We start from the raw sequence: 25664 nt of genomic DNA on the forward strand, positions 1-25664 counted from the left end.
GGAGGGGGCGGGGTGGGGGTGGAAGTGGAAGGTCGAGAGGGAAGGTAATTCTCGTGCGGACGGCGGAACGTGAAGGGCTCTCGAGACAAAGTCGATCGAGGAAGCGCGGCACAATGGGTAAGACGAGCGAGGTTCGGGATCTGGAAAAGTTTGCCCCAACTCCTCGTCCCCCATGCTGCGCGGGGATGGCTCCGTCCGCCGCGGAAGCGGCCAATCGATCTTCCTTTCCTTTCGCTTCGATCCACGATCTCGTCGCGCGGCGGTCGACGTCCAGCGGGGGCTGTTCGTCGCGAAAACTCGTGATGTTTTGGGGACAAAGTGCGATACAATCTCGACTCCAATTTCCACGTTGGCTTCACCGCCGCCGTGACGCGTCTGGAACGATCGCATAATTGCCCGCGAAATTTTATGGGTTACCGGGCCGCTCGCTGGGGAACATTTGGCGCCCCGTTCGAGGAGGGGTGGTTTTCTTTGGCCGTTTAGAGATTTATTCGAGACACGGAATTTTGATCGAAGTAACAACATCGTCATCGGATCGTCCTCCCGATGAAAATGAGTCCAAACACGACCACGTTCGGACTATTTTTGATGTCGCGTTATTCCACCCATTGCTGCCAACCTTCGACAGCGTATAATTAAAATGAATCCGAATGTGGTCGTGTTTGGACTCGTTTTCACCAGAAAAGCACCACCAATTCGTCGGTAATGTTTCAGTTTAAGCTTTTCCTAGAACTATATTTTAATACTCCGCTTTTTTTTCTGTTGCAGGTAAGAGACTCTTATAATTGATAATTTACCTGAAAGCTGCAAAGGACATCCTTCGAACGAGTAAGTAAATTCGACAATACCTACTATCCAGGATATGCAAACGAATGTACCGCAGTGTCGACAGTAATTAGGTTAATAAATGTTAGGTTCAAAAGGGTTCTCGCAAGTGGCAGTACATTTTTCGAATTAACGAAGTGACGTAGGTTGGCTATCTTTAGAGGGATCTCTGCCTTTATTTACGAACTTGCGAGTTCGTTATCCCCTGGCTCGCTATGGTCTGTTTGGAGGAAAAATATTCGAATCCGACAGATCGACTCGTAACCAGCTCCGCGGAAACGGAACGCAAATTTTTGCTCAAGCTTTCCAAGGAAGGGCCCTTCGTTCAATTTACGCCGGGGTTAATAGAGACCGCGGCGGGACGTGCTCGCGTAAAAATTAATCTCGTCGACCATGATGTAATTTCACATAATCCGACGGAGCCTGATATAACACAGCCGAGGAGCGAGGCTCGTTTAACCCGTGGATCCTCAACTGGGAACCGTACGATCCTGTTCACTCCTCGAATAGATTACGCTGTATCTCTAAAATACTAATTTTTATATGTGATACGTGGTAGTACTATCGATGGATAAACCATGATTTTCCTGCTAAAATGAGCCCAAACACGACCACATTCGGACTATTTTCAATTCCAACCACTGTTGCCAACCATCAATCACGCATAAGTAAAAGTAGTTCGAATGTGATCGTGTTTGGACTCGTTTTAATCGGCAAAACGCTGTCGAGCCATCGATAATACCTTCGTAATTTTACCTCCTTGATGGATTAACGTCGAGATTCATGCAATTTTCCGGACAACGAATCCAATAAGTAGAAACCACGCTTACACAATGTATCCCCCCATCCTGTAGCTCATGCTTGACCTCGCATGCAATCCGCGGTCTCTATGGACGTCCACTTCCAATTTCACTTGTTGCTAAGCAACCACCCATTCCATTTGTCAACACAATGCAACGAACAGGGCTCACACGCAAGTACCGAGTTTCTGCATCACTCATTGTAGAATTTCGATATACCCAAACTGGGGGCTACAAACCAATGCAAGAGCGATCCACCAGGGAACAAATCCACTCTCAGAAAAAGAAGAGTACCGCAAACGAAAGAAATCGAGAAAGACATCAGACCTAGATAGGATCGGTAAATTCTAAAGAGGTCGCGAGAATAATTACTACTATAGATATTAGATTATGTCGTTTCTAATTGTATATTTCACGGTAGAATCCCTTTTTTTTTTCTACACATATTTCATAAAAGAAAAAAGGATTACGCTCGATATCGAAACGTTAATCGATATCCCCGAAACTCGATCGCCGTTCCCGTTGATGGGCGATCGTGTAAATTTGGAAACGAAATCGCCGGTTAAAACGGAGCACAATATGGATGGTAATTTCGCGGGTACGAACCGTGAGAATTTAATTCGACGATTGGGTGTCAGGCTGGGCTGATGTACCGCGTTAAAATTCTGCTCGTTTAACATTTCTGCGTCGGTCATCGGGGACACCGACGATTTTCGTTCATTATACGAATACCGCGTGCGCGTCCACGCCGTGGATTTCGCTGATTGCTAATCGCGCTGACAAGTTAATTCGCTGGTTGTTAACGATCCGCGAACTCTCGGTTTCGAAACTCGCGGCTTCGAACACTGGATTCCTGGGAAATGATCCGCGACGATTCGACCGTGCACCGTAACACCGCGATCCCGAGACTAGATATATTTATTCGAGGGCTCTTTGTCCCAAAAGTGTCCATCAATCTGTTTAAAGAGACGTTTACTCGTCGTGGCGTACTATGTTGTAGTTCTGGTCCATGAATTTTATATCGCTGCTCGACGAAGGAATTGTTTTATGTTTATTCGTGTGTCTAGGAGACAATTAATAGCCCGAGTGGGCGGCCGATGCTATGTAGATGTCGCAAGAAAACGTGGTATGCTCTGCTGCGTGAATTTTAGTTTAGATATGATTTCATAGGTTTCCTTTCTTAGGTAAAGTTTCTTCGTGAAAGTTTCCTGGATTGATTAGCGAGGTTCTACTGATAAAAATTAGTCCGTACACGGTATAATCAGGTGTTAAAGAAAACAATTCCGGGTAGGTTTCGGGAATTTTTAGGGATCGGAAAACTCGGTACCAACTTTCTGTTACAATTGTACAAGAAGAAAATTTTAGTTTCACAAGCATTTGCGTGAGTACGTCTGGCAGCGAAGGTGGGGCCACTGAAATTGGTAGTTGTTCGGTTCGTAAAGAATTCCTAGGAGAATCGAAGGGAGCGAAACGGTAGTAATGCAAGCGCGCCGAACGAACGGAACACCGACGGGGGTCGCGTTTATATATCTATTTGCGGGGCGCCAGGGTCCAAGTTTGAACGGGGGTGGCGCGAGGATTTATCACGCGGTCGAATTAACCGCTAAATGAAAATTCATGGATATGGCGGCGAGGCGTTTTCTAAAGAAACGGGTCAGCCGCGGCTTTCACGATTTTCCGGCGAGCTACGTTGTACAGCGGTGCACGCCAATCTGATTTAGTTGCGACTTTAACGAACAGTGGAGCGATTCTGGCTGCCTCCGCCCCGGTAAATTCCCATAAAAGCGGCGTTTCGTTGACGGAAGGCTATTTTGGTGAAAGCTTTTCGCGGCGATTTGTCGAAAGGTCCGGGGAAGAGTACCGAACCAGCCTCGCCTTTATTCTGTTAAGTATATCGGCCGAATTGTCGGTGATTTTATTACTCCGGAATCTAGGTTTCCCTGGCGAGTACTTTCGACGGATTTGCTGTCATTTCCCCTCGTTTCAAAAGCCTCTTGTTGCGGCATTCTTATTTTCTCCATATAAACCCGTTTTTTTTTTTAAGAGAATTCAATCTCACGCAAAAGAGTCGAATAAAGGTCTCCTCTTGCCTCGGGGACTGTAGCTACAGTACGGGCTTAGCGACCCCGAGGTATGCGAGCTATAAATGGGCCAGAGGGCCCCGAGCCTAATGGGGACATAGTCAAGAAAACTCACTCAAAAGTTTCCTCTGACTTGCCTAACAAAAAAAAAAAAATATATATATATATATTTGACCGAAACTTTAAATTTTTCAATTCTTACGTGCTCTACATTTCCTTCGATTTCAATTAATATTCCGACCAGCAGACGTTGATGCTTCTAACAATAAGTCCAGAGCATTGTGACGTACCCTATTAATTTTTCTTGCGCGTGTTTTAATGGAGAGGTGACATTTAGAGCGGAAATTCAGGAGACTCAAGGATATCGTTTTCTTGTGACGGATTTTTCCCCGCGAATAATTAATAGAAATACACGGCCGACTTGCAGACGAGTCGTTCCACTTAGGCGATCTCGCGTCCTCCCGTGATACCGTTGAAAACGAGACTCGCTCATACAGCGGAAAGGGGTGGGGGAGATGGGGGTACATTGGTAGCTAGCAAAGTTGCTAACGACTCGTTCGATAACGAGGTTTACTAAGCGCTTTAATTAACGCCGTTAGCGTCGTGCCGTGTCACCGACTCTGGGAGCTTTAACTGCGTCCCAGAGGATCGATTACTGCGCGAAAAGCGAGCGAAATTCATAATTAGCAGGCAATCGATACGGTGAAAGGCGACAGTCGAATTCTACGTTGGTCTCGATTAGCGAGACTCGGACAAAGATCACGGTGAACCCCGCTTAGAAGCAGTCGCGTCAACGACACTGCGACTGTTTATTTGGATTACATCGGAGAACGAAACTTTGTTCTTGCGTCGCCTTGGATCTTCACAAGTGTGTTATCGATGAATTGACGAGGTCTCACCGAAGAAAATGAGTCCAAACACGGCCACATTCGGACAACTTTTAATTTTACATCATCGGAAGGTTGGCAACACTGTTAAAATTCAAAGTGGTCCGAATGCGGTCGTGTTTGGGCTCATTTTCATCGTCGGAGACTCGGCAATTCGATAGGGATATCCCGATGGAAATATAACAAAAAACACCTTTCCTAAAACAAGATCGATTAGAGTATCATTTTTAAATTTCAAGTACATCGAAGTACTTGAAGAATTCCGCCGCGTTTAAATGCCCAAAATACCCGCGATCGGAGCAAGAAATACCCGAGGACCCAATTATTTGAATGGTATATCGAATGCATGGCATTTTAATTAAATTTGTCGAATATCGGTGTACAAAACAAAAATTGGACAAGTAGTCTCCGAGCGTGCTTGTGACCGTAATGAAATGCACTCTTCTGCTCGAGCGGCTTACAGGGTCGATTTCAATGCGAGGACATCCAGCGGCGGGAATTCGTAAAGTTTGAAGATCGTGGCTGCACGCTAAGTCGATATCGGAAATGGAACTGAAAGCGACGTTTATATCGGGCCTCGACGTACGGCTTCGCGGGCGGCGATTAAAAAGGAACGTTTATTGGATCACCATAGTAGTCGTGATTTTAAACAAGTTTCGTATCAGTGTGGATGGGTTCAGAGAATCAAATTGTGGCGTCGCTAGTTCGCGTGCTTGCCATTCACCGACAGATACAACGCTCGGTGTATACTATTAAAAATATTATCACTGTGAAATTTATTTCATAACGAATCAAACTTGAGATAAACCTTCTGTCCACCTTTTAGAATGATTAATGAATATATCGTCGACAGAAAATAAAAATATCGACGATTGAATCAGTGTCGAGGTTGGTTAAGGTTTCTTTGGACCGATGTAATCGCTAGATCGAAAGAACGAAATGGATCGAGAAATCAGAATCGGAACTCTCCGCTCGTCGACGTGATCGTTTCGATAGGGTTTTCGTAATCTGCAAATCGTGGTGTCCGCGAACGAAATCCCAATTATCCACGGTCAACGGTCGCTGTATAGCGTGCACAAACAAATCTCGTGGAACTCGCGTTTCGAAGAACCAACGTTTCAGGAATCACGACTTATTTGCACGGCTCTGATTCGAATATTCCGCTCGCACGGCGTCCTCCATTTTCATCGGTCTCCGATAAAGGTAGTTCGTTTTTACAAAATAATCACGAGTCGCGAACATTTATCCCCTTGGAAAAATATTCTTTTATTATTCGTGAACACTAGAAAGAGATTTATAAATTTATAATCCTCGGAAATGCCTACCTGTGAAATTATAAAAATAGAAATGGAATGTGCTCGCGATTGATTTTAAAAGTGATCGTTTAAAGTCGATTTTCGAGTCGATTTAGAGGAAACAATGTCGGCTCGTTCCACGTCGTTTGTCGAGAGAAAATTAACTGGTTTTCGCAACTCCATCGCGGGTCCTGTCAGCGTCGACGAGAGCAGATTTGAAGTTCTTGTTTCGCCGTGTTCAACCGTCGACTCTTCGTTTGTATCGGAAACACCAGCGTCGAACTCATTTACAGGCTCGTAAATCGATTTCGGTTCTCATTAGTTTCCGCGCGACGTGTCGCTTAAACGCGCGAGCGAAAACAATTTAGCCGGATGTTAGTCGTCGTGCAATTAGAAGTTCTAATCAAGCCATCAATGAGCGATATTGTTGACGATTTATTCGATTATTTCGACACGGTGTGCGCGCTCCTTAATGGACTCGATTTCAATTAAGATCCTGCGCAGGGGAGGAGAATGGGAGATTAATGAATTTACCAGTTAATTACAATCGTTCGAAACGTAATATCGATGGGGAAAATTAATACACCGTTTAAAAAGGGTTCCATGGAAATGCCCGATACAGAATTCACCCTACGATAGTTTTCACCGACACCAGTTTTCCGCGTTTAATTTCAAAATGTATCCGCTATAATTAATATATCATCCACGCAGAGAATATAAAAAGAAAAGTATGAATACGCAACCATCGATACGTTGGTCAAAACTAGTATCCACCGTTTTCTTTAAGAAAAAGAAAGGTTTGAACGCGTTAATTTATATCCCCACTTGTATAACCCTCCCCCTTCCGAGAGGGGTGTTCCCAATGGCTGAAAAACGTTTCAGAGCCTGAATAAATACTCAACGGCTAAAATCGCGAATTATGCAGGCGTAATGAAATATTTTTCCCAACGAGTGTACCTCCATTACTTTCAACCGTGGAGGTGCAGAACGGGGGACCCGGAGGGGGTGCGGACTGTCGTTGAAAACGTCGGCGTGGCATTTCGCAGATCGAAGGAAAATAAAGCCGAGGTTTCCCGCGGAGATCCCCCGAACGGGAGAGTTTAGGGTATTCAGACCCCGATTATCCGTCGAAGCAACGATCAAGGAGTGCGCCACGGTTTGTCGACGAGCCGCGCGAGCGAGACAGAGTAATCGTCTCGCTCCGTAAACTAAGAGGGCGGTTAGCAGCGGGATTTATGCGCCTGCATTAATATGCAGCGTCGAGGATTTGAATGGGGAGAGAGGCGGGCACCAATGGCGGGAGTAGCGCGGAATAAAGAGGCTGGCGCGAGTCGAGAATGACGTTGAGAGAAAAAGAGAGGGAGGAGAGGGCATAGGCGGTTCGGAGATCTCGTAAAAGTTATCGATGATCGATAAGTTAGCTCAGGAGAGCTTGGGCGCAGCGATCGCTTCGGCGCGTGGCGAGCAGGCGAACCAATGGCGCCGCTAGCGAATTCCGTGAGCTTAGACTCGGGACTGCAAAAGTGTGCAGGCTTCGAGGTGGGGAGAGCGGCAGTTGCTATCTTTTTGTTCTGTTCTTTGTGACCTTTTGAGAGAGGAGGCACTACTCGATTATGATAATATTAAAAAAATGATTTTTGTTCATTTTTTTTGTTCATTTTTGAGCTATTGAATCGCAAGATCCGTTCATGAGTTCTTGTTAATTGACATCGTTGCTTAAACTATTGATATTAAAGAACAGATCAAAATTGGAATTGGTGCCTCGATACCACGAATGATTAAAATTTTCGAATTCTCCTGACTCGATGCACGCGCGTCACTTTTGTTGCAAGCGCGGACTAGATAGCCCCTCGGTATCAGGCTCTCCCAGAGCGTGGCCGATTATAATTGAATTTTTCGCTTTTGACGGCTTTGCTCGGATTTAGCTGTAAACCATTTATTGATCCGTCATTACAAAAGACACGTTCGGGCGTGACTGTCGATTCATGATCGTCCGTATGAATTTTATTCGCGCGTACACGAATCACTCGCCATACAGAGTTCTTCGATAAAAATCATGAATTGAATGTAATAATGAAAATAATGATTTTATTTTATAATGATCACGATGTGTTTTCGTTTGACGACAGCCATGAATTAACTTCACCTTAAAAAAAAAAATCGTGAACGAATTTTATTTTATAAAAACCACGAATTACTTCCATTCGATGAAAATAACGGACAGATTCTGCTCGATGAAATTCACGGTTTAGAGCGAAACGAACTCGCAGCGGGCGTAGTAATCGAGTAAACGTGGAAGGAAGAACGACTGTCCTGTTAGTAAAATAAAGTGCTCCTTGAGGACTTCGTTCACCCATACGTCGATCATTATACCGCGCCCGTCGATCCTGGCAATCCGATTACTGACCACAAGTGGATCCTGAGTAAGCTATTATGTCACCCTGCTTGCCACCCCTATAGACCTCTTAGCAAAGCCACCCTCCGTCTTTGACTGTGATCTAACCGCTGGAATCTGCGCTCTTACGAGCTTGTCCTCTAAATGAAATTCGAACACGAGTACATTCCCCTTTTACATCCCGAAGAACCGCTAGCCACACTTCTTCCCCCATTGAACGAATTTCTGTACCATGTTCGAACCCCCTGTTACATGAATTCTAATTTATCAACTACGATTAGCCAACTTTGGCGTCTCGCACGATGTCTAAACAATTTTTCATTTAATTTTGGTCGATGGGATATCAAAGCTCAGAGTCTGAGCTTTGATACCGTCCATGCTTGACCGGGCTGCGATTTTTTTTACGTAGAGTTATGGCGATTCGAAGCGAACGCTGAACCGTTGGTTTCACATTCTACATTTTCTGTATTTCTTTTTTTCTTTCATAAATAATTGCCCCTATTTTCAGTCATACCGCGAATCGCGGAACAATACGAACCTCCACGCGTTACAGTCTAATAGCCACGAAGCCACTCCTATCGACAAGCGTTCTGAGAAATGAGGGGCTAATTATTCGTCGAGATCGGTTCACAATGGCGTCGTGTTATCGTCCACTTACATGATCCTCGTAGCATCGGCTGTATAATAAATTGTCGAAAATGGCGGACGGGTTTATTGGATCAGCGGTGCCTGCGCTCTGACAGATAACAGAGTCCGCCGGCATGCTTCATCCTCCGTATGCACGGCAGGCGCAGAGCTGCGTTAATTGTTCATTAATATCGCGATACGCATGAACGAGCATTTCTCATCGGGATTACCGTCTCTGTCCTTCGTTCCATTCGCCCTGCTGCGCTCCTGCCTCCAATTCGCGCGACACAGTTCTTTACGAGTTCGCGATACGCGAGGAACGTTTTATAAATGTACACTTTTCGATTCTACTTCTGGACATTGAATATTCCGAGTATTCTTGAGTACCTATTCAAATATATATACAGTCAGTCCCGTAAATATTCGTACCCTCTGTCGAAGAAGTTTGACTAAATTAAATAACAGTTTCGATATTCCTAAATGAATTTTTCATTATGAATATGTATACGAATAAGCTTGTACACGTATATATTTATATACACGTCAACATATTTATTCAAACATACACTTGGAAACGTCAAATCTACCATTTAATTTAAACAACTTCCTTCGATATTGAACCGACTGACTGTATACATGTACATCGTATGATTTAAGTGTCCCCTCAAAAGAAAATATTCAAGACATTCCCTGAACTTCATTCCACGCTCCTCTGGATCAAACGGTACCCAAAACAACCCGAAGGTCCGACATGCACACACCTGTGACACTCTTCTCTATCGCACAGGTGGCACCGTGCTCCACGTTCTACCTTTCATTCACCGGGAGCCACTCTCCGACCTTCCCTGCCCCTTGTCCAGCCATCCAGCAGAATTCCGACGAAAACCGAGGCCCGCGACTTCTCCCCCTGGAGATTCATTAGCAAGTGAAAACGGCGAAAAAAAAAAATGTTCCTCCCGACGGCATCCGTTACTCCTGTCCTCCTTCGTTGATTCCTCCGGCGCAGGCATCGACCGACTGCTGTATCCAGCAGCCCGTGGCGTCTATCTCTCCTTCGTGCCTTCTCCCTCGCTCTCGCGAGCGTTCGCCGTTGTCTCCAACCCCCTGCGACAGTCCTTTACACGCGCACAAACGACTATCCCCTTCAGCCAGGTCGGCATTGTTTCTCGAGCGGCTATTCGCGTCGGGTTAATTAGTCCACGCTCCAGTTAGTGAAAATTGAATCCAAACGGTCGACCTACGGCCCTTCGTTTACCGCGCATTTACGTACAAGTAAGCAGCCTGGGCCCCCGCCCCACCCTGCCTCCACCGAAAACCAGGCTGCCTATTCACTATATCCCTGATAAAAACGGGCGGGGGGTGGGCTAATTAGCGGCTCACTTTTACGCCCCGTTCGATGGAAAAACACGGGACGGATCAAAGAATTCGGTCAAACCGACGAGCTTTCCAAAGGGGCTTTCGGTGATCGTCAGCACTTGGCCAGTCAGCGTTTTTCCTCGTTAATTGCCTGGCTATTTTTCTACGTATTTCTTTCTACGTGCTCCTTTTTTCTTGGCGTCCGGAATATCGAAGGATCGGGGTACTCGGTGGATAATCGTTCGAAATATTCGCTAGCTTCGGCGTCGTGCAACGCGCCTAAACAATTTTTATTTTCACGTTCTCGTCGGTGAGATGTCGAAGCTCGGAGTCTCGCCTTTAGTGGTGTTCTTTGCTTGACCAGGTTACGATTTTTTTTTTCGCAGAGTTACGCCGACTTATGCGAGGGCACCACTACTAGCGCTAGCTACCGATGGTTATTTAAACAAAAGTTTGAACTGAAAAATGTTTGAACAGCTCTTACAACTATTGGTAACTCGTTCTTTCAAAATCAAGTGAAATTTTATTTTTATTTTTTTTCGCCGAACTTGGACCGAAGTCCACCGATGCAAGGTGGATTGTCGATCAATAAAACTCTCTCGCTCTCCACTCTCAGGCGGCAGTGTTCCTCGCCCCTCGTCCTCGTAATAGAACAGGCCACGGGACAGGGACCGTCTCACCGCAAACTCGAACGCTCGATACTTCTCGATTTTCGATTTTCGATACACCCAAATGATATCCGTCTCCAGCTTCTGCCAGACGTCTGTCTTTCCTCCCCCTCTCAAGCTTTAAGATTTCAGTCCTTTTTCGGAGAGCGAAACCATTAGCTCAATTATTCACTTGAGCCACCCCGATTGATTCGTGAATGTTTAAGTAACCCCCAGCATAGTCTTTCTTCTTCAATTTACAATTCGAGACATAATTTATGGGAAAATTTATAAAATCGTCCTGGACCCTAAATACCTTAAGAAATGCTTTCTTTTTTCAATTTTTGTCCAAAGAAAGACAGAAAATCACGCGTGGGATACATCGATGTAGAACCCTAAAACGTAAGCGTTTCCCGCTCACGGTTCGTCGGAACAGTGTCGCTTGGCCTCGGACCCCACCTCTCGATACATCTCGATTTTCGATTTTCAATAGAGCCGATAATATCCGTTCGCAAGCCCCCCTGGCAGACGGTCTCTCCTCTTCTCAGCGTGCGCCAATCCGTTGGCTAACCCGCGAGGCTCGCTTTTCGAACCGATTCGCGAACGTGCTCGACGCGAGCGGTATGCGAAAATTGAAAACCAATGAAAAGGCTCGCCTCCCGTTCCCCTCTCCGTCGGGACGACGGCGATTTTTCCGCCCGCTCGTTCATCCTTCTGGTCTGCCCTCCCGATAGCCGACCCTTCCCGAACGATGACAAATATGAATGGTCTCGAGCCCAGGAACTTTAATTACCGTCACTATCGAGCGCCGTCCGCGGCAAAAGAAATTAAACGCACGCGATACGTTCACGTTGATGCCATTGACGCTGGACTCGAGCGCTTTTTTTTACGGCTGCTGCGATGGATAAATGGATGCGCGAGATGCCCGATTGGAAGATTTTCATTTTGGGCCTCGCGGAAAGTTTTTTTTCTGATATCTGCCAGCAACTCGAGACGTTTCTTACCATTCTATTACCATGAATTCCAAGATATCTGGATTTGAGAATAAGGTTACCTTTACCTCGCCCGACGATCATTTTATTGACACTTGGTGCTCCAAAGAAATTAAACGTAAAGAGACATCAGTGTCCAGCATGTCCGCGCGTTAAGACGGCACTGTCTGCGCTTAAAATACGCCTGATTATTATTGGGAGCGTCGTAGATGGCTCCACAATAGCCTGGAATCGCTGGATGAACCCGAGGGGGGTGAGGCACGAGATTCTGAAACCAACCCTGCGAAAGCGATCCTTTATTTTTTGCTAAATCCACCGCCGAGCAGCCACCTTAAATAATAAACCACGCGGAGAAAGGAGCTCCCGATAACAACGGCAAGCGTAGCGAAAACATCGTTTTCCCCGGAACGCGAGGGGGGAATCGTTGAAAGAGGGGAGAAAAACGAAAAGCAGCGAGACCTGTTTTGACCCGTTCCGAGCAACGGGCCGGGACAAAAGGTACAAAACGTTCCCCTCCGCTGAAAGGAAACGGCGAATTTCGCCTTCCACGGCGCACGGTAAACCGTACCTAGACAAGGAGGGCCGTGGGAGGGGTCGAAGTGGGATTAAACTACGAAGAAAAGTGGCTTCTAAGGCCACGTCGAGAGGCCGAAAGCTGGAACACCTCGCCAGCCAATGGGAACCCCCCTTTATCTATGTCGTTCTAGCCCGAGGGCCATGGTCTGTGAATTTCAGGAGGCGTGCTCCAACCTGGAGCATGGATTCCACGCGAACAGAGCGAATACACGTGTATCTGGTTGCCGAAGTTCGAGGCTTCTTTTCTGAACGTTCCATTCGATGAACAGAGGGTTGGAGGGGAGTTTAAGGGGAAGGTCGAGGCAGTTTGGAAGGGAGGAACTTCTATTTCTACTTGAAAGTCGTATTTCCTTGTACTGTTCGCAATTCAGGCGAAGAGCCTAGTAGCCTAAAATCAGTGCTATATACAGCCTAATAATTATTGAGATACCTTATCTTACCCGCGTAGGCCCAAGAAGTTATAGCGGGGGCCTACTACTAGCGCCGCCAGCGGAGAAACAGCGAACACCGTTTCTACACCTACGAAATATGATACTTCCAGGCCCCAGAAAGAAGTTTCGAAGAAAGTTTGATCGCCGTCCGCGATTGATTCATAATTCGAGCGAACTGAATCCCAAAGTGACCCTAAAAATAATAATCCATGCCCCCGTGAACCCTTTTAGAACGCGCAGAGTTCGTAGTTCCGTTAAATAGAATTACGCTCTCGCGAAATATTGAATGTCGGCCTATAATCGTATCCAATTTCATTTATCCACTTTGGGAGCCCGTTCGAAACGCCGACCCCTGACATTAATGCGCCGCGGAAGCCCTATTAGTATCCAATTCATTGAACTTTACGTCGGGGTGATGTTTTTTTTTTTTTATTTTGTATTTCCCGTTTTGTTTCGCCGAAACAGATCGTAAAGCGATAGTCGTCGACCGAAATAAATAACGCGAAAAGACACGAGCAACGTACGTTCTCGGCGTGTGATTCGATTACACGTGACAGATTGCAGTGCGCGAAATTGATTTCTGGATATCAATATTGTATTAATGTCAGGGGTCAGCGTTTGCAACGGTTGGACAGGACCGGAAGCGACGTTGTGGGGTCGTTGGTGTTCTCTAGGTGTCGATGCTCGGGTCCTGGGTGGAGGCTGGAGACTAGCCAGAGATTTTGTTTTCATATTTTTCATATTTTTAGACATCGTTGTATCGCGGTCTAGATACTCGAGGCAAGGAGTCGAATAAGAACACGGTTGGTGGGATTCTAGGAGCGAAATTTCTAGGCATCGACTAACCTGGAGATTGGCGTAACGTTTGACTCGGTTTCTTCTTTGGAAAATGTTCAGCAGAGATAAAGAAACAAAATTGTAGGTTAGTTGGAGCCTAGACTCGAGTTCGAATCCGTAGTTTTTAGGTTGCATCGATGGTAAATTTAGCAAAAATTCTAAGCTTCGACTAACTTGGTATATTTCTCAGTCCTGAATTAGAACTAGCGACCACTCATCTCTACTTACCTCATCCTATAACTGCCATCGTCTAATCCTTCCTGTATATTCGAGTCTTGGCTTAGCCTACATACAGAAGTCCTTCCTGTCCCTTCGGCCTCTAACCAGACGTGTCGGATGCCTCACCCTAAATTCAGGACGCAGGCTTCCAAGCCTTTCTCGCTCTCCGTACAGGGGCTATTTGCGCATAGGGAGTACGCGTACACACAGGTACAAACATCAATAGACGTATCGAGTCCTTATTGAACCGTTCCACCGCACCGGTCACGTGACCGAAGCCACACAAGCATCGAGGCGATATTATAGTCCAAGATTTTCATTTCCGTCGCGAAGGAGCCATTCGTGTCGTTAAAAGGCCCAGAAAAATGGTCCTTTATCACGCACCCCTGTCACGGTGGAAATAGAGTTTATCAGAGGCTGACGTTTCTTAGCGGACCAGTGAATTACTGGCCGAAGTCGAGGCATTTTAACGTGGAGCTTTTCGCTTCGTTGCTGCGGGATATACCGCCGTGCCGTGCCGGAATTTCAGCCCTCTAATCCCTCCACGATATTGACTTTTCTTTTCTTAATATATTGGCCAACGACGCACGACCACGAATCATAGAACGTGGAAACGTTCGTGTAGGTAAAGCTCGATGTGCGATAAACCTCCTACAATGGAGGTTTCCTGAGTCTTTAAAAATTTACTGTACGATTCCATAGTCCGCTATAAAAGAATTGTTACTTTTCAAACGCAGACGCGCGAAACGTTCGACGAGGTAATTTTTCTAGATACGGAGTCTCTCGCTCGACAGAATAAAAATTCACTTTCCCGATAGCGGTGGCAGAAATACGATCCTAATATACATGTGCAAACGTACAAAGGATGGCGGATTCTTATTCTTCGCGTCCTGTCGCGTCCCGCGGTCTTCCCTTTCAACGTTTTCATCTTTTAACACTTGAACGGCGACGTGTATCGCGGGTTTTCACGATACGAAACGTCGCGTTTTATCTGCGACGCTTTATGGATAGAATAAAGGGCGGAGGAGAAACGCGAGGAACGATACGTCGGTGTGAAAATATTGCTTGGGCATCGAGTCGATGCATGGTATCCGTATTTGTCAGTGGAAATAGAGATTTCAATTTTTTTGGTGAACAAAAACTGACGAGGTGGTTGGTTCGCTGTTTTCTCGCTGATGGCGCTAGTGATGGGGTGTCTAATAACTTCCACTGGACAAGACGAGGGATTCCGTTGAGCTTCCAAAGGAATTGTAAAGATTTACAGAGAGTTTTGTATTCTATGTACATCGCGAGGTATTCGCTTCGATGTCATATTGAAATTCATTTTTTCAGTTTTTTCATTTCATGTTGAAAATGTTTAGTGGTCGATATCCGTATATGGAACGGGGTATTTATTTTCAAACCTTCGTCAGATCTGTACTTGTAAAAATGTAACCAATTATGAATTCATCATTCCCTATAATTCTAATAATGAATTTCGTCTATTCCAGGTAAGAGATCCTTAGAATTCATACTTTACCCGAAAGCTGTCAAAGCGCACAATTCCCCCAACGAGTAAGTAAATCAACAAATAGTTACTCATTGTGAATATTATTTGTATACCTCCCCAAATTAATAAATATCCATACTAAAAAAAGTAGATACCTCAGCTGACGGAACTACCAATAGAACAGATTCTGCCGAACATTTCCATAAGCGTCTTTGAAGTCTTCGAGACACGGTATAAAATAGAAATTATGCCTTTTCCATCTCGAACCTAGACCCATTAACGATCACGGTTATACACCGTACACGCTCCATCCGATAATGACTTTTTCGAGGGCTCGCAGTCGTTCGGCTCCAGATTCATCTCCGGCCATCCCCAGGGTGCCGTATAAATCGATGGAAGCTATCCGTCGATGTAACCAAAGTTTTAGTTAGTTCTCCGGTGCCGGTGATTCGATTCCGGCCCGTGGAAGCGTTGGTAATAATGTCGACGCCACACACACACACACACACACACACACACACACACACACACACACACACACACACACACACACACACACACACACACACACACACACACACACACACACACACACACACACACACACACACACACACACACACACACACACAAAACCCTCCCCCCTCCCCCGCCCGCTAAATACAGAAAACAGAAAATCAAACGAGCCATTCCGAACGTTCGCTCATCTCGAGCTCGATCGGGAAAAGAAATTTAAAAAGAATGCGTACATCGGAATTCATCGCAAGCAATAATCGAGTCGAGAAACGTGGAGTTGCCTCATCCGGCCAGGTCGGTGTACGCCTCAATTTCCGTCGAACGGGAAGATCGGGGTTCGGGAACTCGACTCTGAAGAGGCTCTATCGCGCCAGCAAGCATCCGTGACTTATCTCGTTGTCTTGACATAGTTTCGATGCAGGTCGGTCGATTCGACGATGATCGTCGCGAGGAAAAAAACCGCACGGAGTGAAAAGGGATACTCCGTCAGCTGAAAATATGTACAAGACGAGTGGTGACACGGTGCAAGTACACCCCTCCGCGTGAATGTGAAGGAAAGTAATCTGCCACGGTATTTGTCCGTTGGAAATTCGTTTACAGAATGAATAATTACAGAATGTAATCATTAAATAATTCTTCTCTAATGGTAACTCGCTCTCGGCGTAGACATCGAATTTCCAATGTACGCTGGTGCCAGGCTGACGACAAGCTGCCCATCGAGATCTAATATGCGAATGTGTTCCGTTAATAGAATTTCGATTGCGCGAATTTCGCGTCCATTCGCGGGATAGAGTTTAATCTCCGAGTGCGTTTAGTGGCGCGACGTTGCATTAGAACTCGTCGGTGGCAAATAGATCGTCGCTATGGGTCAGCGAATGGATAGAAAATAGAACGTCCTGTGTCTGTCTACCTTGTTGAATCTGGATAAGCGTCGAACTTTGTTTGCCGGGAATTTTTATTATATTTTTCGACTATGTAGGGTCCAATGATGGACTCCATCGATAAGCCTCGATAACGCAGAGTAGTCAATCGGTAAGGTTCTGTAATTCGTCGGTTATGTAGAACACTCTGTGGGTAAGGCTCGGTAACGTAGAACCCTGAATCGGTAAAACAGTCCTCACAGTGCAGAGCTCGCAGTCGATAAGGCATCTTAGACTCTACTTAGCAAAGCCTGTTCGCGCTCCTCGAAATACATTCTCGAAAATAAATCTAGGTCTGAAAAGTCCGTGTTTCCAGCTGATGGTGGAAATTCCATCTTTATTTTCGCACCTCCACGGATCCGATCTGGACAGAGTTTGATACGATCCGCGAATGTGAGGGATGGAGATTCACGTAACGCGTCGTGCACAATCCAAGGGGGTTGGGGATGAGGGCGAGGGGGAGGAGGAGGAGGAGGAGGAGGAGGAGCGTTGGCCGCGAGGCAATGGTGCATGCGGCGAGCCTGACACATATCAATCAGGCAATGGAATCCTCGGGCGCACTGACGATCCGACAATCCTCCGTTTCCATCGGTCTGCATCCCTCTCGTGCGTCGCGACGCTATCCTCCAGCGTCCCGCGTATCGACTGTGACACGCGGCCGCGCGCATACCGTTATCGAGCACGGCCTGTCGTCGGATTGGAATTTCAATGCTAATCAGCTGCGATGTCTGATTGAATGGCGGATACTATGGTCCTTGAACGGACCGCCAGCGTCTGCGAAACGACACCTGACGTTGGAACTCGTGGCTGATGACGTCGCAAGCGGAAAAGTTAGGTCGATATTAGGTTAGGGCGATGTAGGGTTTGAGCAGAAGTTGACGTTAGACGTTTGTCAATTTGGATTTAGGCTGCGATACCGTGGGTCCTTTGGTGTAAGGAAAGATGAACAGTGACTTCTTTGTGATCTCAGATGTGAAGGATGGACAAGGTTCACCGTGATCGAGTCAGGTTTTAGTTGATCGTAGTACTGAATTTTTTGGAGCGCAGATCGATCTTGGCTAGGTCAAGGCCTACGAGTACTCAAGCTCTTTGCGAAGAGGAGATTAGTTGTCTACAAGTCAGTGTTTATTTATCGATCAGTCCCTTGGTCTGAGGGAGGCCTCAGGACGGCTCGTTCGTGTTCCTAAATGCGGAGAGCGATCTTTAGTAGAATTATGTTAAGCCGTGGACAAGGTTCACCAAGATTGACCGAGATTGAGTCAGGTTTCGATCGACTGTAGTATTCAATTTTCCAAAGTACAGGTCGATCTTGCGTAGGTCAAGGCTTCGAGTAGCCAACCCTCGCGGACAGGGTGACGAAGAGGAGATTAGTTGTTGCGAGTCTTGAGGTCAGGTGTCCATCCTCTCCAAACTAGAGCTCGACCACCGGAGGATGCGGTAAATGCTGAAGTTAACCGACAAGGCTGAGTAACGACATGCTCTGACCCTAGCACGAAGTCGAACCTAATCCAGACCTAGCGTTATCTGACAAGAGCACATCCAAAATTTGACACAGAGACACGTTATTAATTCGAGTAAGAAATGGATTCTACTCGCGCATCGGAATCATCGAATGGAGCATTCGCTGTCTGCGAGCCTGTTCGAGTGTTGATTGTCCTCGAATTGGAATTTCAATATTAATCAGCTGCGGCCGATAGGCTGAATGATATGGTCGTTTCTGGATTATTAATAGCGTGGTCATGTCACGACGAGGCGATGCTGATTGAAGAGTCGAATTCTGGGATACGAAATACCCGTTTGGGGTAAAGGAGTTTCATTAATTTCTTAGGAACGATGTATCGGGTCGTTTCAAAAGTTTCTATAAATAAATAGACAAGCTTATCTGTTAGAAATCGATATTATAATTTCAATCAAGAAAAATGAATTGTACTTGTATACTAATAAAACGAAAGAAAGTTCAGGGGCGATCTAATAATTAATTACGATTCGGTTGGTCTCTCGGGAGCAGAGATTCGCCTGATTAAAATTTGCCCAGTCAGTTGAACACATCTTACGCAATCGATAACCCCATCGGAGCAATTCCTATGGTCGATCTATCGCTGGCATCGCTATAGACCATCCTCAGCTTGGAATTTCAGTGCTGATCAATTACCACGAGCCGTTACCTAATTGCCAATCCCCGAGAGTGGCTTCTAGTCTACTAACGTAACATTTCCTTTGACGAGCCGGTGTTTGTCCCACGGTGTGGAGCGATCGAGCGACGAACGTATCCTTTGTTCGATTTTATTTTATTTTCCACGGTGGCCGTTCGTCGAACAAAATCGATCTCGGATCTTTTTTTCGACCGACCTCGCCGTCAAAGCGAACCGCGAAATTAATTTCGTAGGATCGATTTATAGAATTTCAATTTTATTTCCAACTGAAATCTTTCGCCACTGTCTTATTTATTATTAGACTAAAAAAAAAAAAAAATGTATTTTTCTTGGCACTAGAATTGAATTCAAGACACAGATGCTGAATATAATATTTTCTTGTACTGAGTAAGATATTCCAAACAAAACAAGGGTCGTTAAATATGATGAGATAGGTAGCCATCGAACGTCTAATTCTTACCTTGATTTTAAGGATAACTCGGTCTGGTATCGATAGTGTTTATACATAGGGAGGTGCAGGGGTCGTGCAAAGGTGAATCATGTTCGTTAACTACGATGAAATGGACAAACATGAAACCAGTCTCGGTTCGGTTTCAAGCCTAACGCGAGCTAAGTGGCCAAGAGAGGTCAGGCAAAGGTCATTCACTCCACCATTCTCGTTTCCAAATACCTCGGAAATTTACAACAAAAGAACCAGGTCTCCGACTCGCGCAACAACCAAGAAACTGGCCAATTACCCGAAACGACCGAAGGAAAATGAGATGCGGCGCACGTGATCCCAGAGGCGAAGCTCCGTATAGGAGAAGCTACCTTTCCCGTTCGATACGTTGTCGAATCTTCCGATTCTTCCGCGCTGTCGGTGTCGCGGATAACTCGCAGGCCGGGCCCCGGGAAGCTCCTGGCGACAAATCATATGTAACGCCGCGCGAGTCTCGCGAACCGTATTATAAAATGCACGGGAGATAACCGACCGTCTGGACGGGGGCCGCTCGAGACCCTGCATTTTTATTCCCGGGGACGCGCCAACCCTCCCGCCTACCCTTCTAGAATGCGATCGGGATATTTACGCGCGAAGATTTCACGGGAGGTCCGTGCAACGTTTGAATTCGAGATCGCCTGGATTTGTACCGGGTGAGCGGTTTAAAACGCATTATCGGAATTACGGGCGCGAGGGATGGAACTGCGGAGGAGGAAACGTACAGCTATGGGTCGTTAATTTCGGTACTCGAATCTGGCGTACCATATTAAAGAATCCAAGTGTCTGACTACTGCACCTCCTTCAACTCTAGCTTTTACCATTCTGGAATTTCTAGCTTCTACCATCTCTAAATCTCCAGCTTCTGCCACCTCTAAATTTCTCCTTTGTATCGTCCCAAAATCTCTAACTTTTACCATACTGAAATTTTTAGCTTCTACCAACTCTAAATCTTCAGGACTCGCTTTCAAAATCTCTAGCTTGTATCATTTCCAAATCTTTTGCTCCTACCACCCTTTAGTCTCTAGCTTCTACCACCCCCAAATCCTTAGCTCCACCCACTTCCAAACCTCTAACTTGTATCATCTTCAAATCTTTAGCTCTTCCCAACCCTAAATCTCTAGCTTCTACCACCTCCAAAACTCTAACTCCTACCATCCCCAAATCTTTAACTTTCACCATCCTAAAATCTCTAGCTTCTACTACCCACAAATCTCCAGCTCCACCCACTTCCAAACCTCTAGCTTGTATCATCTTCAAATCTTTAGCTCTTCCCAACCCTAAATCTCTAGCTTCTACCACCTCCAAATCTCTAACTCCTACCATCCCCAAATCTTTAACTTTCACCATCCTAAAATCTCTAGCTTCTACTACCCACAAATCTCCAGCTCCACCCACTTCCAAACCTCTAGCTTGTCCCATCCCCAAATCTTTGACTTCTACTATCCCCAGAAATCTCTAATTTCTACCGCCCCCAAATCTCTACCAATCACCATTCAAAAATCTCTATCTCCAGCCACCCTTTCCTAAAATTCCGACACTTCTCGCCAGATCATCGAACCCAACGTCAGTCTCCCGCTGAGAGTCACTGAAGTCGGGCCACGGCGCCCTACGCCTCGCGACCGTACGCAGAACGAGGTCGAGGCGGTCCTCTAACCGACGAAAATGGAAAATTCGGGGACTAGGAAATGAAAATGCCTACGGCTGGCGGCTGGCAATAGCGCCTCGAAGACGATGAGGCGGAAGTTTCGGAAATCGAAAGGATGCGGGGGAGGAGCAGGAGCGCGCAGGGTCGGAGGGCGGGATGGCCAACGGTATTGATTCGCGGCAGGGGATTTCCCTGATTACACGCGGCCCCTAAAAAATCGAGGGGCTCGCGCAATGGCTCGATATGGAGTTCGCCGGCGAGTTGTATAGCGACCGTCTCGAGAGCGGGCCTCCACCCCTCTCGGTCTGGGTTAGGTCTGGGGCTAGGTCGGGAAACGAGACGATTCCCGTCGGATAATTTGAATTAAGTTGGAAGAACTACCCTCGACCGGCTGAGTGAGCTCCTTTCGGATCATAATTCCGACCCAGCTTTCTGGAGGGAGGATGTGCACACTTGTTCTCCAAGGTTTTCCCTAATTCCGTCCACTTGACAACGGAGATGCCTCGGGTTTGTCGGTTTCGAGCCTTGCACCTGTGGTTGGTTGTGTTTCGTCAGGATTCTTGGACGAGTAGCTTCCGTTGAGGCGTTGTAGAAGGTTAGAGGTTTCGAGGGTAGGAGGACTTTCGTTGGAACACTGGCGAATCGGTACATGGATCACCAGCGAGGTATTGGTTGCTAATTCGTGATAATTGATCGACTAGAGGCGCATACGTAGCTAGTCAGGCGGCATGGGTATCATGGAGCTCTAATTGAACCACTGAGTTATAGCGGCGTCCTGTAGTGAGACTCTGGACTAGTAGAGCGTTATGCCTCTCTATTAGGGCCACTAGAACGTCATTTCTAGATGGATCGCTGAAACGTTTCCGGCCTTCGTCGACATGATTCTCTGCTGTGGATCTTTAGATTACTCTTTCAGAATTCGTGGATCCTTTGAGTTTGTGAATGCTTGAGTACACCTAGTTGCGCGTTTCGCATTGTCCATTTCAATGCTTCAAACGGAATGCGTACAACTTGACTGCCAGACTGGTTCGCATGGAAACGAGATCTATATCAACCATGCATGGGTGGCAGCATTTAAATAAAATATTCAAACTTTGATGAACTTACGAAACTAAACAAAATTTAATCACGGTAGAAATTTTCAGTAGTATCGGTCTGGCAGTGAGCGTGTCAACCTATAACAGGTTAAAAGCACGAGTCAGACACGTCGTATGAAAGGGTCCAAAGGATTTTACAACTTATCCCACGGTAAATCATAGACCAAGGGGTTAATATCGACTATACGAACCTTGACAGTTTCACGAGACGTGTCCTGTGCAGGTGGCTCGAACCTCCCACCATCAAAACTAAACGACTATCCTCCAGACAGGCAACCCCCGGAATACACCCGCGCCTCCCGCCGGCGGTTGAGTCAACTTCGATTCACAAACGGACAAGAATAAACAAACTCCTTTCTCCAGGATCTTAATTAAGCCCCCCGAAAAGGCTACGTTCCGCGCACAATAGCGTCGCGAGAGGCGACGTGGCGACGTTTTCCTCCCCCTCACCCCTCTCGCCCCCCCAACCACTTCGAAGAAAGCTGCCGGAGATAGAAAAGATCCAACGGAAACTGGTCCATCCTCGGCGCTCGAGTAATTATCTAATCGACCTCATCCGCGGACAATATCGTCGGTTTCTTTCGCCGCGCTAGCTTCTCGCTAAACCTCCGTCGTCGGAATAGGGAGAGGGGTGGACAACCGAGGCGAATAAAAATGTTAATTACGAGATTCGGTTGCTCCACGGGAAATCTCTGAATCCCGAGGCCAGCTGGGCTTCTTTCATCTCGCGAATCTCGCGGACCACGACGAGTTCTTTGTACACAACGCCGGACCGCGCAAAATGGCGGCTTTGCCCCCGTCCTACCGGGATCGCGTAATACCACGGCCGACAAGCTGGACGTTTTTTACGCTCGTAACCAGCTGAAGGGAATCCTTTCCTCGGGAAACGAACACCTGGTGGTGTGTGCGAATCGAGGAGCGTCGAAGTTACTTTTAAAGATTTCCGTGGTATTTAGGTTTCGGTGAGTCGGTCAATTTTTAATCAACGTTTGTTCCACTTCAACTTTCAATGTTTTCTTAGCAAGCGAGAAAAGGTCCTGTAGTTCATTTATTTATTTTAAAACGAACACAACGAATAATTGTCCATCGCAAAATGTTTACGGACGCCATTCCATTTTTACGTAAACGTGTTCGGAGACGTATGCGACGTTCGCTGAATTCTCGTAGCGTTTTCGTGTAACCGTGTGGATTAAAAAAAAAGAAGTAAAGAAAATTGCATATTTCCCGCGGTTTGCAAAGATTCGTTAAATTTTATTTAATGCACGTTGGACCGCTTATGCCGAGCAGGGATTTTTCTGCGCGGAGGAAATTTATTCTACGAGTGCTTTAATACCACCCGTTTCATTAAAAGCCCGCCAAATTTTCACGAAGTTGTGGAAACTCGCAGGGACTTTTTTATAATTCCGGAGGCTTCGTTTCATCAGATTTATATTTACGTAATGTATTATATGCTATTCAAATAGAAATATAATACGTGTTTTTATTCGACGTGTAATACCATTTATAAATTACAAATATAAATACGTATGGATCCATAAAATTCACCAATCTTGGCTCAAAAACGTTCAAAATATTCTCCATTAATTTCTCTAACCTTCCAATGACGCTCACGCGTTTATATCTTCAGGATTTAATGAAATTTCGAAATTTTCTTCGAACTCGGCAATAGTTTGTCGCGTTATCCGTCTAAATGTCTAAGGAAGACAGTGCGGGGAGCGAACCCGACGTTATACCGCAAGAACTTTTTGAAACGATGACCCAGAGCGATTAATTAAACTTAATAACAAAGTCCATTACGGGGTAAGCTCGCACGGGTGTAATATGCGACCTGAGACGCCTGGCGCTGGTTTCAAAGACCGTGCCGCCTCCTCTGGTCTCCTCCACGCCAGCGCGGAAATCCCATTCATCTTTTCCTGGATAAAGAATTGTTTCAAGGCACGAAGGAGGGGAGGGAGAGATTGGACAGTGAAAGAATAAGATAGCGGACGGGATAGAATTGTTCAGGAATTAGCGAGCTTGGTATAAGGGAAGGATGGAGTCCGAATGCGGTGAAAAAAAAAAAAGATTTAGAGAAACTCAGGTGAAAAAAAGATTTAGAGAAAATTTGTCATCAACGGATCGTAGTCGGAAGTCTCGGAAGTTTCGATTTCTCGACGTCTTCTCAAGGTACACGATGCCAGAGCTAACTCTTGAAAATTTCAAGTCAATCCGCTTAATGTTGGCGACGATATACGACTTCATACGTAGCTCCAGGCTGATGTAAACTAGAGTTTAAACTTCCGATGAGTTTCTCTTGAAATTTTCTTCCTAATCGGAGATTAAGATATCTCGGAAACCAATGAACTGTTGTGCGACACAGTGGTCTATCGTTCGAACGAAGAATTTTTCGTGAGCGAAAATCGACAATTTAAATTCAAGTGGTCGCCATTTTGTAGCAATGTAATATTTCGTAGAATTCTTCGTTGAAACAGGGAATGAACTAATATATTAATTAAACCTTCTTGAATGATCGATTTCGGATTACACAGTTTCGAACAGCACTAATCAGTTCAAACTACGTCCTCGAGAACAACCTTTACTTATTTGTTAATAACTGTTCGATTAATAGAGATTGATAGAGGTGGTCTTTTAATCGGGCCTTCTGACCGCATCCTTAGCGAGGAAATAAAAGAAAAAATATATTTAGAAACAATAAAATATTCCTGCATCGAGTCTGTAATTATTAAATACGCGACTGTCGGATTTTATCTGACACGTGTTATCGTATCCTGATTAGAAACGCCTCCCAAATAATGGGTGTGTCACACTGTACATGTAATTAACGATGAATCTTTTTTCCATCGAGTTTTCCGACAAGTGCGAATAATTTTACGATATACACAGGTTGCAATTGGGTATTAGAAAAATTGTACACCATCATCGATCTCATTCTTGACTATCGTCAGTAACGTGAACACCTTGCTTCTTTCATTCTTCGGGTTTCTCGCGTTAGTGTTGTTTTAGGAGAAATTCGTTTAGCTTGTTAGCCACTCTCAGCTCATTATAGGAACTTCAAAGGTTTGAACTGTCCTCGCGTATAGGGCGTCCTAAACTACATTACAAATCGAGTGGAAATGATTCCAATTTCTTCATTGTTGGAACCACCAAATCCTAGATCAAATTTTCTGCAATCCACTCAATTTTAAAGTCAGACTCCAAAGTCGAGTCGTAGACGAAAACTTGATACGATTGATGAAATTTTTCCCTCGATAATTATTCACTCCTCCGTCACTATTTCTTCTGACTCGACACAAAGAACTCATTTCTTCGAATAATTCTTCTCAAATTTTTCCCTCGATAACTGACCTCTCCATCGCTATATTTTTTTCTAACTCGACACAAAAGACTCATTTCCTCGA

The 25664-nt window shown here is 45.7% G+C and overlaps 1 protein-coding gene across 5 annotated transcripts in view; it reads left to right on the forward strand.

Moving 5' to 3' along the window:
* The window catches only part of LOC128889642 (uncharacterized), a 126470-nt gene that overhangs the window by 77416 nt on the left and 23390 nt on the right, over nt 1–25664 (forward strand). For 3 of the 5 annotated variants that reach the window (XR_008460486.1, XR_008460484.1, XR_008460485.1), the window contains 2 exons: nt 769–828; nt 15459–15522. The exons of the other annotated variants lie outside the window; for them this stretch is intronic. The gene's annotated coding sequence lies outside the window, so the exon portion shown is untranslated. The remainder of the gene's footprint in view (nt 1–768; nt 829–15458; nt 15523–25664) is intronic. 5 annotated transcript variants of the gene reach the window in all.

The sequence above is a fragment of the Hylaeus anthracinus genome, unplaced genomic scaffold, assembly GCF_026225885.1.
Source record: "Hylaeus anthracinus isolate JK02 unplaced genomic scaffold, UHH_iyHylAnth1.0_haploid 0, whole genome shotgun sequence".
Lineage (NCBI taxonomy): Eukaryota > Metazoa > Arthropoda > Insecta > Hymenoptera > Colletidae > Hylaeus > Hylaeus anthracinus.